The 13,098-nt window shown below is 42.1% G+C and overlaps 1 long non-coding RNA gene across 1 annotated transcript in view; it reads right to left on the bottom strand.

Moving 5' to 3' along the window:
• LOC134343384 (uncharacterized) overlaps positions 1 to 13,098 on the bottom strand; it is a 17,619-nt gene extending 4,521 nt beyond the window's left edge. The window contains exon 1 of the long non-coding RNA XR_010017216.1: positions 12,960 to 13,098. This is a non-coding gene — a long non-coding RNA (uncharacterized LOC134343384). The remainder of the gene's footprint in view (positions 1 to 12,959) is intronic.

The following is a 13,098-nucleotide window of genomic DNA, read 5'->3' as shown; positions in this document are numbered from 1 at the left end:
GGCCTCTCTGCCATTGCCTGCAGCTTCCAATGGGGTTAGTTGTTCCTCAATTATGTCCTTCCTCCTCAGCCGCAGCCAAAAGCTGCCCTTTTCTGCCTCTTCAGCCAGCTCTCTGGTGGCCCTCCTGAGCCCCATTCCTGTCACTGCCAGATCACAGGGTAACCTTGTCAGGGTAGATGATTGCCTCATGTCTTACACTCAGCTGCTAGGACTGAGAACTTCAGCCTCTCCCGCTCATGGGCAGCCTGCACTCCTTCCTCCCATGGGATAGTGAACTCAATGAGAACCTCTGCACTGTGAGCTGGAGTAGCTGCTCCCAATTTATCAATTGTCTCAGCTTAATTTGGCTACATAACAGAAGTCTAATATCTCCATGATATCTCGATGCCTCTTTAGTTGAACAATTATCTCAACTTCTCCAAATGTTTCACAGAATGGTATAAAAAGTCTAAGAAACTTTGCAATTCCCATTTCCAATCCCAGTTGAAGGTTGCACACTTTGAAGGCAGCCACTGCAGGGAAGCTATATGATCAATGAAATCAAATTGGGACAATTAACATGATTGAGAATTGAGGAACTGTGAGAGGGAGGGAATCAGGAAGAGAGTGGGCCACTCGAAAACAGAGGTCAGAAAGATAACTGAGGAACTGAGATGAAGAAAGAGTGATTGAGCAATAGATGAGCTTTAGGGTGAGACGTGATTGGGAAATCAGAATGAAAGACACAGGACATGATGATTTAGGCACTATAGGGAAAGTCGTATCAAAGAACCGAAGTTCGGAAATGAATTATAATGTTTATTCATCACTATACATTTAGAATTAGCACAACACAAGAAAAAAACAGATGAATTTCAGCCTTGAGGTGCTTTTTGAAAATTGAATAAGCTGCAAATATCTTATTTGCGGAACCTAATTACTGGATTTCACGATTCTAATTTGGATTGGTTTATTATTGTCAAATGTACTGAGGTACAGTGAAAAGCTTGTACTGCATACTGTTCATACAGATCAAATCATTACACATGGCATTGCAACAGAACATGGTAAAGCAAGAACAGAATGCAGAATAAGGTGAAACAATCACAGGGAAAGTGCAGTGTTAGTAAAGATATAAGGTGCAAGATTGTAATAAAGTAGACTGTGAGGTCAAGAGTCTATCTCGTTGTACTAGAGAAACATTTAATAGCCTTATAACCTCAGGTAGAAAAAGTCCTTCAGGCTGGTGCTACATGCTATCAGCCTTATTAAACTTCTGCCTGATGGGAACTTCAATTATGCTGACTGGTTTACTGAGGTAGTGAGAAGTATGGACAGTCCATGGACGAGAGGCTAGTTGCTGTGGTAGAGTCATAGAGAAGTACAGCACGGAAACAAGGCCTTCGGTCGATCCAGTCCATGCAGAAACCATTTAAGCGACCTAGTCCCATTGAGCTGAACTACGACCGTAGTCCTCCATACCCCTACCATCCATGTATTTATCCAAACTTTCCTTAAACATTGAAATGGAGCTCTCATGCACCACTGATGCTGACAGCTCATGAAACACTTAAGTGTTCCCTTGCATTTCTTGTACTCCATGACCACCTCATTCGTTCCTACTTGCCTATACCTGCTATGCACCTCCTTTTTATCTCAAAACCAGAGCCTCAACTTCTCTTGAAAACCAAGGTTCCCTACACTTATTATCCTTAACATTTTATTCTGACAGGCACAGACAAGCGTTTTTCCCTCTCAATTTTGTTTTTGAAGGCCTCTCACTTTCCAAGTACTTTGCCTAATTCTACCCTTACCAGATCATTTCCATCAAAATTGTTCTCTTTCTAATTTAGAATCTCAACCTGTGCACTAGACCTATCTTTTAGCATACTTACTTTGAAATGTGGTCACTGGATTCAAAGTGTTCCCCGACAGATCCTTTTGTCACCTGCTCTGTCTCATCCCTAATAGCAGATTCAGCACTGTACAGTCTCTCATCGGCTCTTCTCTATACTGATGGAGGAAACTTTTCAGAGCACATTTGACAAACTCTATCCAATCTAGTCATGTTACAGTATGTGATTCCCAGTCACTATCTGGAAAGCTAAAATCACCGACTATAACAACCTTATGTTTCTTGCAACAGTCTGGGATCTCTTCACAGATTTGTTCCTCTCAATCCCTCAGACTGTTGGGTGATCTGTAATATAGCCATTAATGTGGTCATACCTTTCTTATTTATCAGATCCACCCATAAGTGATCACGAGTCGAGTTCCGCAGTCTGTCCTGATGAAACACTGCCGTGACATTTTCCCTGACTAGTAATGCACCCCTCCTCCTCTAATCCCTCCTGCTCCCTCACATCTAAAACAACAGAACCCCGGAGTATTGAGATGCCAGTCCTGCCTTTCCTGCAACCAAGTATCACTAATGGCTACAACAGCGTAATTCCACGTGTTGATCCATGCCCTGAGCTCATCCGCCTTTCCTATAATACTTCTTGCATTGGAATATACGCAGCTCAGGACACTAATCGCACCATGCTCAATCTTTGATTTCTGACTCTGGCTGAGGTCTTACCAATATCTGCATCCACAACCTATCCACAAACTATTCTGGCACTCTGGTTCCCGTCCCCTGCAACTCTAGTTTAAACCCCGCTGTGCAGCATTAACAAACCTTCCCACTAGGCTATTAGTCACCCTCCAGTTCAGGTGTAAACCATCCCTTCTGTACAGTTCCCACCTTCCCTGGAGGAGAGCCCAATGATCCAAAAATGTTATGCCCTCCCTCGTACAACTCCTTAGTCACATGTTAAACTGTATAATCTTCCTTGCTCTGGCCTCACTAGCACGTGGATCAGGTAGTAATCCTGAGATCACAGTCCTGGAGATCCTACCTTTTAAATTGGCACCTAACTCCCTCTGCAGAACTTCATCATTTGTCCTACCCATGTCATTGGCACCTACATACACCATGACCTCTGGCTGTTCACCCTCCCATTTAAGAATGCTGAGGACTTCATCCGAGATATTTCGAACACTCGCAACTGGGAGGCCTCGTTCCATCTGGGAATCTTATTCTCATCCATAGAATCTCCTGTCCGTTCCCCTAACTAATGAATCCCCAATACCACAGCGTGTCTCTTCTCCCCAGCTTCCCTTCTGAGTCATAGAGGCAGACTCAGTGCCAGAGATCTGACAGCTGTGACTTTTCTCTGTTGGGTCATCCCCACGAACAGTAAACAAATAGTGGTATACCTGTTGTTGAGGGGGATGCCCACAGGGCTGTTTAACTGGCTGTTTAACCCCTTTCCCCTTCCTGACTGTCACCCATTCTCCTGTGTCCTGCACTTTGGGTTTAACTATCTCTCCATATATCCTTTCTAAAACCCCTTCAGCCTCCCAAATGATCCGGTGTTCCATCTCCAAGTCTTTAACGTGGATTGTTAGAATCTACAGGTGGACACTGGTAGTCTCCCTGCCTTCTGTTATCCCACAAGAGGAACATTCAGCTATCCTGTCTGGATGAGCTGAGCTGTCTCCACAACTTTCTGTAGCTCCTTGTGGTCATGAGCAGTGCAGCTGCCATAACGCATCAAGACAGAATGCTTCCTGTGCTGCATCAATAAAAATAGGCAAGGTTCAAAGGGTACATACCAAATTTCTGTTGCCTCCTGAGGAAGAAGAGGTATTCATGAGCTTTTTGGTCATGGTCTACAGCTGTTGGTCCAGAACAGGTGATGTTCACTCCTAGGAACTTGCAGATCTGAACCTTCTCAACCTCAGCATTGTTGATGAAGATAGCAGTTGATCAAAACCCTCCCTCCTGATGTTAACAACCTGCTCTTTTGTTCTGCAGATTTGAAGAAAAGATTGTTGTCATGACAGCATGTCACTAAGCTCTCAGTCTCCTTCCTGTATCGGAGTTCATCATCATTTGAGACAGGGGTCACCATGGTGGAGGTAGAGCATAACCTGGCCACAGAGTCTTGAGTGTATGGGGATCTGAGGACCCTGTGCAAGTAGGGGGCTGAGGACACAGCCTTGTGAAATGAGAATCATCAGGATGAAGGTGTTGAGCCTACCCTATCGGTTCCAGTCTGTTGGTCAGGAAGTCAAGGATCCAGATGCAAAGGGAGGTGCTGAGTCCCAGATCAAGGAGTTTGGCAATGAGTTTGCTTGGATTTATTGCATTGAAGATGGAGATGTAGACAATAAATAATAGTCAAACATACCGTCCAGATGCTCCAGGAGATGGCATTTGCTGAAGACCCTTTCAGAAGTAGTGAATTATAGCATCAAGTTTGTCTGGGCGGCTGGAGTTAATGCGTACCATAACTAGCCTCTCAAAGCACTTCATGACTCTGGATGTCGGAGTCAGCAGGAAATAGTCATTAAGGTCTTTTTTTTTATCTTAGGTACTGGGAACAAACCTAGAGGAAGACCTCGGCTTATGTACATCAAAAGCATAGCCAGGTGGCTGCACATCGAGGAAATGGAAGTCATCCAAAAAACAAAGATAGATCTATATGGAAAACCATGGTCACCAAAGCCTGCATCGGATATGGTACCTAGGCAGACAGACTGGGATGATTGTTGCCTTCTTAAAGAAGGTAGGAACATCAGATTGAATCAAAGACTGGTTAAAAATTGTCTATTTTCAAATAGTGCAGTGTGTTGGAGGAAATTTAGAATTCCTTGATCAAGGTAGCTGTGCTGGGACAGAAAGAATTTTAATCAGTAAGGGAATTAAGGGATTTTGTGAGAGGGCAGGAAAGTTGTGCCAACTATAACTTCATTGAATGGCAGAGCTGGCTCTGGAGGACAAATGTTTCTTTCTTCCTCATCAGAGTGAGATATTGATTTTCCATTCATCACACTCAATGGATGTAAATATTGCCAGGAAAACAGTGCAGAGTAAAATAATCTATTTAGCTTTTCTTTTGGAAAATATGGTTCCATTTCTGAATTATATTCTGCCTTTGAAAATCAATTTGATTCAGGGCAGATTTCTATTGCTGTGAACATTAGAAATAAACACTTGTCTTTAAAAATTAATTCCATATTTATGTCTAAAGCTGGTAACGTATTAGTCATATGGCAACTGCTATCAAATGAACAATCAAAATGAAAGCAAAAGTTTGAACTTAGTGTTTGGCTCTGAATGACATAATAAAGAGAGTAGGAATGTACAAGTGATTGCTCAGTCAGTGAGCTGTTGTTGGCAGAATTTCTGATGGCAATGATTAGGCTTATACAAATGAGATAGATTGGCCACCTGACTGCTGTCACAACAGCCACTTCGTACTCAACATCAGCAAGACCAGGGAATTGATTGTGGGTTTCAAGAAGGGGAAGTTGGGATAACACACACCAGTTCTCACTGAGGAGTCAGCAGTGGAAAGGATAAGCAGCTTCCAGCTCCTACACATTGATATCTCTGAGGATCTATCTTGCACCTAAAACACTGATGCAATCATGAAGAAAGCACAGCAGTGGCTCCATTTCATTAAGAATTGAGCAGATTTGCAATGTCTCCAAAGAACACAGAATAGTACAGCACAGTACAGGCCCTTTGACCAATGATGTTGTGTCAACCTTTTAACCTACTCCAAGATCCATTTAATTCTTCCCTCCCGTATAGTCCTCCATTTTCCTTTTTTCCATGTGCCTCTCTGATTATCTTAAATACCCCTAATGAAACTGCCACAACCACCACACCCAGCAGTGCATTCTGTGCAATAGCTACTCAAATGTGTAGAAAGCCTATCTCTGACATTTCCCCCTATACTTTCCTTCAATCATGTTAAACTATATCCTCTCATATTACTGTAAACATTGCCATAATAGGAAAAATATGGCACTGGCTGTCCACTATCTATGATTCTCATCATCTTAAACTCCACTGTTAAGTTTCCTCTCATTCTGTATGAAGGTTCTCAGTCATCCAGGTCAAGCAGTAGCAAATCAAGGCAACTGGACTTGCTGTGTTGTCCAGAGGACATTTCCCCTCTCATCTAAGAGATTTCTTCAGTTGGATCCATGGAGTGTCATTTTCTGGTTTATAAACTCTGTGAGCTGTATGAAGATATAGCAATCACCTGCAGGTTGTTGAGAGTTGTAGAGGTAATAAGAGGGTCATTAGTCTTATCTTTGTGGGAAAGAAGGTGTGAACTTTTGTTGAGATGCTGGGGTGGAGATGTAGGGACTGCATTGTAAGTATTTACCATTGACGCCACTCAGTGCCCTAGAGTTCTGAGGCCTTAGGACTGATGACTACCCATATGATGGTTACTTGTTGTTGAAGCTGGAGTTTTCAGAGGCAGATGAGGGAGTAGCTGAGTTCCCTGGCATGTTAGTGTTGGTTTGTCTGGACCCGGTTGAGAAGCTCCAGTCCACCCAGCTGAAAATAGGTACCAGCAAAATGCTGGGGGCTTAACTTTGCTTTAGACTGGCGTTCTATTGGAGGGGGGGTGGAGTCTCGTACTCTCAACCTCTTCAGTCCACGGAAACCGGCATAAGAACTGGCCTGATTAGCGTATACGGCTCAGGACAGACTTTAACTTTAACTTAGACCATAAGACCATTCGACAAAGGAGCAGAAGTCAGCCATTCGGCCCATCGAGTCTGCTCTGTCATTTTATCATGAGCTGATCCATTTTCCCATTTAGTCCCACTCCCCTGCCTTCTCACCATAATCTTTGATGCCCTGGCTACTCAGATACCTATCAATCTCTGCCTTAACTACACCCAAAGGGATATTTAAAGGGATGTGCTGAGTCCCAGATCGAGGAGTTTGGAGATGAGTTTGCTTGGATTTATAGCATTGTTGAAGATGGAGCTGTAGACAATAAATAATAGTCAAGCATAGTTGTATTTACTGTCCAGATGCTCCAGGAGATGGCATTTGCCGAAGACCCCTTTCAGAAGTAGTGAATTACAGTATCAAGTTTGAGGCTGGAATTAATGCGTACCATATCTAGCTTCTCAAAGCACTTCATGATTATGATGTCGGAGTCATCAGGCAATTGTCATTAAGGTTTTTTTTTGTTTTTTCTTAGGTATTGGGATGATGGTTGCCTTCTTAAAGAAGGTAAGAACATCAGATTGAATCAGAGAGTGGTTAAAAATTGTCTATTTTCAAATAGTGCAATATGTTGAAGGAAGTTTAGAATTTCTTGACCAAGAACCATGTGCTGGGACAGAAAGAATTTTAATCAGTAAGTGAATTAAGAGATTTTGTGAGAGGGCAGGAAAGTTGAGCCAACTGTAACTTCGTTGAATGGCACAGCTGGCTCTGGAGGACGAATGTTTCCTTCTTCCTCATCAGAGCGAGATATTGATTTTGTAAAACGTACTGTGTGTGCTGGCTGATGATTGATGTTTGAAACTGATTTCGGTGGCAGTGGTACAGCAACCGACCCAACTGGAAGAGTCGAGGCGGGCACTGGACAGGATTTCCCCTAGATACACACGAGCCAATGTAGCTGAGCGTTACACCTGGAGCCTGGAAATTGGGAAAGGAGACTGACAGAGAACATGTTGAAGTTCGAAGATGTCTTTTCGATGGATGAGTTTGATGTGGGTTGTTCCAAGAGTACTCGTCACGCCATCCGAGTGACAGAGGACGCTCATTTCAGATAAAGGTCTTGGCGATTGGCACCCACAGAGATGGAAACATCCGGCAGCATCTGTGGAAGCTGAAGGACGCTGGGAATGAAGATTCGACGGAGCGCAAGAGGGGGAATTTGACCGGGTTTCGGAGAGTATGTGATGGCGTTGTGTTGACTTTCGGAAAATTTGACCACCACTTGTGCACATTTGACTGTTTAATTATAGTAGGCCTTTTGTTTTTTCTCTTTCTTTGCTTTAATAACTCTCTGATCAAGTTAATGTTCGTAAATATACTTTCTTTATAACTCTGTGTGGCACGTGGCCAAGTGGTTAAGACGTTGGATTAGCAATCTGAAGGTCGTGGGTTTGAGTCCGAGCCAAGGCAGCATGTTGTGTCCTTGTTCAAGACACTTAACCACACACTGCTTCAGTCCACCCAGCTGAAAATAGGTACCGGCAAAATGCTGAGGGTTAACAAGAGGAGATATGATCAAAAGATTAGGTTCACTAAACTGATGCCTGGAGACAGAGTTTTAATAAGAAATTTGAAGCTACCAGGTATGCATGCATTGGCTGACCGCTGGGTGTCCACAGCTCACGTAGTGGAGAGCCAGATGCCAATTTGCCAGTTCCCAGGTGAAGCTAGAAGATGGGAATGGTCCTGTCAAAATTCTCCATCAGAATCACCTTCTTCCTTTAGGGCATGAAGTACGTGTTGATCCAGAGTCTGACACAGAACTACAGCTGGTCAGAGAACTCTGCCCAGACAGAGAATAGAAAGGCTAACTGCTGACTATAGTGTGATTTCAGTGGAAAGACCTGAAAAGGGACCAACCACTGAATACAGTACAGACTCAGAGGATGAGGAAATGGGAGTATTGTATGATTTATATGCAAACTCCCCAAGATTTGATGAAGAGATTTCTGAGTCTCCCAGCCCTGACTTCGATCTAATGGGGAGGAGTACCAGTGGTCAGGCCGATGTGGTAATAGACAGTGAGAGGAAAGTGGGCTCCAATATCATTGAGGATGAAGCTGAGTTCAGTCAGGTGTGCTTCTTGAGGTGGAGGAATCCAATAAGGGAAGTTCTACTTGTGGTGGGTGATGTGAATTCAGTGCCATGATTAATACAATCTCCCAGCTACTACAGAACTGAGCGCCAATCCTTATGTAACAGTTAGACTGGTTTAAGTGTAATGGGCCCACTTAGCTTTATTTTTGTTTCTCTGTTAACTGTTTCATAAAGTTGAAAATCGGTGAATGTACATTCTTCATAATTTTATGCTGGCGTACAATCTGTCATTTGTGCATCTGTCACTGTGTACGGGCAGTATTCATAGAGCATTAGCGCAAATTGAGGTTTCTTTAGTCAGAACATTCCAAAGTTCCTGTTTGGTTGAACCCCAAATCATACAAATGCTAGACTGTATTGCTTATGAAATGTAGCATTCTCACTGAGTCTCATGGGTATTAGCATAATTAGCTAACGAGCCAAGTTGGTGTACGAGGCCCAGTGAGAGTGTTCGGAAATCTGTAGAACAGTAACTGTAAACAGGATCAATGGGCAACAATCTCTGCAAATGCAGATATAAATATGTTTCTAAGTTCCTGCCTAATAGCATCGTAATTAACATTTGCCCAGTTAAATACTTCCCCATCGTGTCTGCTCCTATTGCTGTCCAGGCTATCAAAGTTCAAAGTAAGTTTATCATTGATGTACATATATGTCACCTTGAAATTCATTTTCTTATGGGCATTCACAGTAAATACAAAGAAACCCAATAGAATCATTAAAAAGCCGCCCACTACAAGACGGACAAATTAACAATGTGCAAAAGCCAAGAAACTCTGCAAAAAAAAGAAGAAAAAGAAAAAGGTCAGGGAGTAAAAAAGTCATGAAGTTGTGGTTGCTGTCTCCAAAATGCTCACTCACCAAAAGATCTGACACATAATCATTTGCAAACCTATCAGCAGTATGTTTACTGCGTTTTCTGTTTCTAATTGAAATCTCTTACATTTAAGTTATTGTTGAATCCTTTAAAATATCTTGAGATCACTAAATAGAGTTTGCTCGCTGAATGAAGCATATTGTTAAATTCAGTTAGCTTATTGTTTAGGCTGATTAAATGGGTTTGGTTTGGCTGTTCATGAGCCATTTGTTCACAAATTACAGGAACATCTGGGTAGAAAACCAAAAGAAGAGCTGAATCATCTTTAGGAAGGAATCAATTTATGGACAAAATGGTGACGGATTGCACAGCTATTCCATGCAAAAATGGAATATAAGATGTTGGTAAAATATGCAGCATCTAGTGGTTTTCTGTAGAGAGTGGTGCTGCAGCTTCTGTAGTTTGTAATATGGTTCAATGATTTTGATGATGTGCTGGTCTGATTTGTTAGATTAATAACATCCTTTCTTTTTGAGTCATGTTTTTTACTGTGAGATGGCTGGAAAACTCTTAAAACTTTACAAATGTAAACACTCATCATAAAATTCTTACTGATAGAACCAGGCTCAAATTTAATCAGCAGAGAAGGGTATTGTCTCTCAAATGCAGACACCCCATCGCAGTCAGTCTGTAAATACACAGATTATGAAACCAAGGAGGCCAAGAGATTGCAGAAAAGTGAGAGCTCCCCAAATTATTCAAAGGAACTCAGAAGTCCCAGGCAACAAGAAGATCCAGTGTACTAGAATACATGGCAGGAGGAGGCTCGATTTTACTTCTTCATGGGTTACGTGCTGCATTGAATGAAGTAATGCAAAAATAAATTTCATGTTTGCACAAGATGTCAGGATAAGTTGCAGATGACTAAAAAAATTGTAGTAAACCATTTTAGCAATTACAGCAGGCAATCCTTTGTTGTGTTACAATCGATGCAATTGGACCCTCATTGAAAAATGTAAGGAAACTGTCTGTATTATCTAAGCTCCCTGCCTGATTATTGGTTGGCTTTCTTTTGTTTCTCCAGTGATTGTAGTCTTAAATAAAGAAGGTGCTTCCACATTATTGATGTGTGTGGTGAAACCCAATTTACAAAGTGTTTCTCAGGGCTGAAGGAACTTTCAATAATTCTCCTTTTACATGCTCATCATACATGGATGCAGTGTGGAGTGATGTTACCAAAGCAGCAATCCAGAGTGCTGGACCTGAGTTCAATTCCCAGCACAGTAGCTGTGGAATTTAATTTCACAAAATATTTAGGAATGGGATTGAACAGAAACTTGTCTTCACAATGATAGCTCTGATCTCTAATGTCTTATGGAGAAAAAAATGTCTGAAGTGGAGCGGCTGATGGATTGGTGTGAGAAGAACAATCTAAGCCTGAATGTGGAGAATGCAAAGGAAATCATTGTGGACTTCTGGAAGGTGCAGATGAACCATTGTCCTCTGCGAATACATTGCTCCTCTATAAAAAGATTTAAATACACCAAGTTCTGGGCAGTTCACATTACGGAAGACCTCACCTGGTCCCTTAATATCACCACCCTGGACAAAAAGGCAGAGCAGCGCCTGCAATTCCTATGAAGATTGAGGCAATCAAGGCTCCCAATCCACATCTTAACTGCTTTTTACAGGAGCACCAATGAGAGATTCCTGACAAGATACCATATAACCATATAACAATTACAGCACAGAAACATGCTGGAATGGGAGCTGTGGAGCATCGGACCAGAAATCCCTACAAATGACTGTGAGAACTGCTGAGAGGGTTACAGGGGTCTCCCTACCATCCGTTGGGTCATTTATCAGGGTCATTCATGGGTCCCTTAGGATTATTAAGGCTCCAACCCATCCATCCAGTGTCCTCTTTGACTTTTTACCATCAGGTAGGAAACAATGATGCATAAAAACAAAAATGGTCAAGATGAGAAACAGTTTCATCCTTCATGCCATGTGCAGAGTTTATTTATTGCCTTTTGCACACTGCTTGCCTGCCCTGTTCATGTGGTCTTTCATTGATTCTATCAGTTATTAGATTTATTCAGTGTCCCCGCAAGAAAATAAATTTCAGCGTTGGAAATGGTGACATAATCGTAGTTCGATATTAAATTTTGAACTTTGAACTTCAAATCATTCTGTATGAAACCGACTTTTACTGGGTGTCTCTAGAAACAGCTCGTTAGCCCCTCGCTAACAGCGACTGGATTCCGCGGTGAAATCTCCACCTTTCCCTGACTTCATACGTCTGGGATGTTTACAACTTTGATCCCACTAAATCCATGAGGTTGGGATGTCTTGCCCACCTAAACTCCGGTTTGTGTGAATGTTGTGTGATATACTGCTCCCAGCGAGAAATAACAGATCGTACACTGCATACAATTTATAAATAAGTATATTCAAGATGGTTAATTAAGGCAAACAGCTCTTAAATAAAAGAAAGAAAAAAAGGGGCCCATTACTTTTAAGCCATCAAATGTGCTCTTAAATTGGAGTCCATCTTGAACTTGTTTATCACTCACGAGCTAGGCCCTTGCTCTGTGTGAAAGCACGCTCCATCATTCAAAAGTCTCTTAAAATTCACCTCACAAAAACAGGTCTTCCACGGGAGTATTGATTCTAGCTTCTTGAAGCCATTCATCTGCACAAAGCACCTTGTTCAACAGGGATGGCATCCTCAGCCATCTTCCCTCCTGTCTTTTCCCAGCTCCTGCCAGCAAAGACCTTCAACCCAGCATTCTCTAGAACCTTCTCCCAATTCCACTACCCTGATTGGCTGACAGCGCATTCCTAAGTTGAATAACAAGTCTCTTATCTGAGTTTAAACCCAAACAAGCTGAAAGCAGAACAGACTGCTCTTACAGAACTGCTAAAATGAAATACCTCACAAATAACCAGGAGGCGCAGAAGATTCTTCAAGAAGTTTTAGGCTTTAATTTGCAAATCAAAGCTGAGACAGTCAGTGAACTAGTCGCTGATTGCCGGCCGATCTTTGTACATAGCATTTTTTATAGCACCCTTCTGGCTTAGCTGCATTAGCATATCCAATCAGTCTACAGTTGCATATTATCAATATACCAGCTCCTGACTTGCCACTATTGTTTTTACCCCTTAATTTAATCATGTCCTGGTTTACATTCTGGGCCACGTGTTTTCTCATCCCTGGCCACAGTTATCTCTCAGTTAGCCTTTCATTATCATACTGCCGCGTGTTTCATCATCCTATCTGCCACCATTATCTTTTTACTTTGTTACATTCTCATTCTACTGAGTCAATAGTACATAGATTACATTCTAACTGATAAGTCAATGGTTACGTAGTAAATACCGTAGAAAATACAATGTGTACCCAGTAAATCAATAATGCCTAGTAAACACTTAATGCGTAGTAAAAGCGTAGTAAAATTTGTTTTCCAATACCTTCAAACTGGTTTGACAGATTTAATCAGTGGTTGGTGTGCAGGAATTAGCACCACAGGTAAGTCTTCAGAGAATCCAATAGGAAGCAGCTTCCTATGCACCAGGGATGTTGGTATAAACCAGGTCTAATGTGTTCCAG

This window comes from Mobula hypostoma, chromosome 3 (genome assembly GCF_963921235.1).
Source record: "Mobula hypostoma chromosome 3, sMobHyp1.1, whole genome shotgun sequence".
In the NCBI taxonomy this organism is placed as follows: domain Eukaryota; kingdom Metazoa; phylum Chordata; class Chondrichthyes; order Myliobatiformes; family Myliobatidae; genus Mobula; species Mobula hypostoma.
The sequence above is the reverse complement of the archived record's forward strand: the minus strand, read 5'-3'. Positions and strand labels throughout refer to the sequence as shown.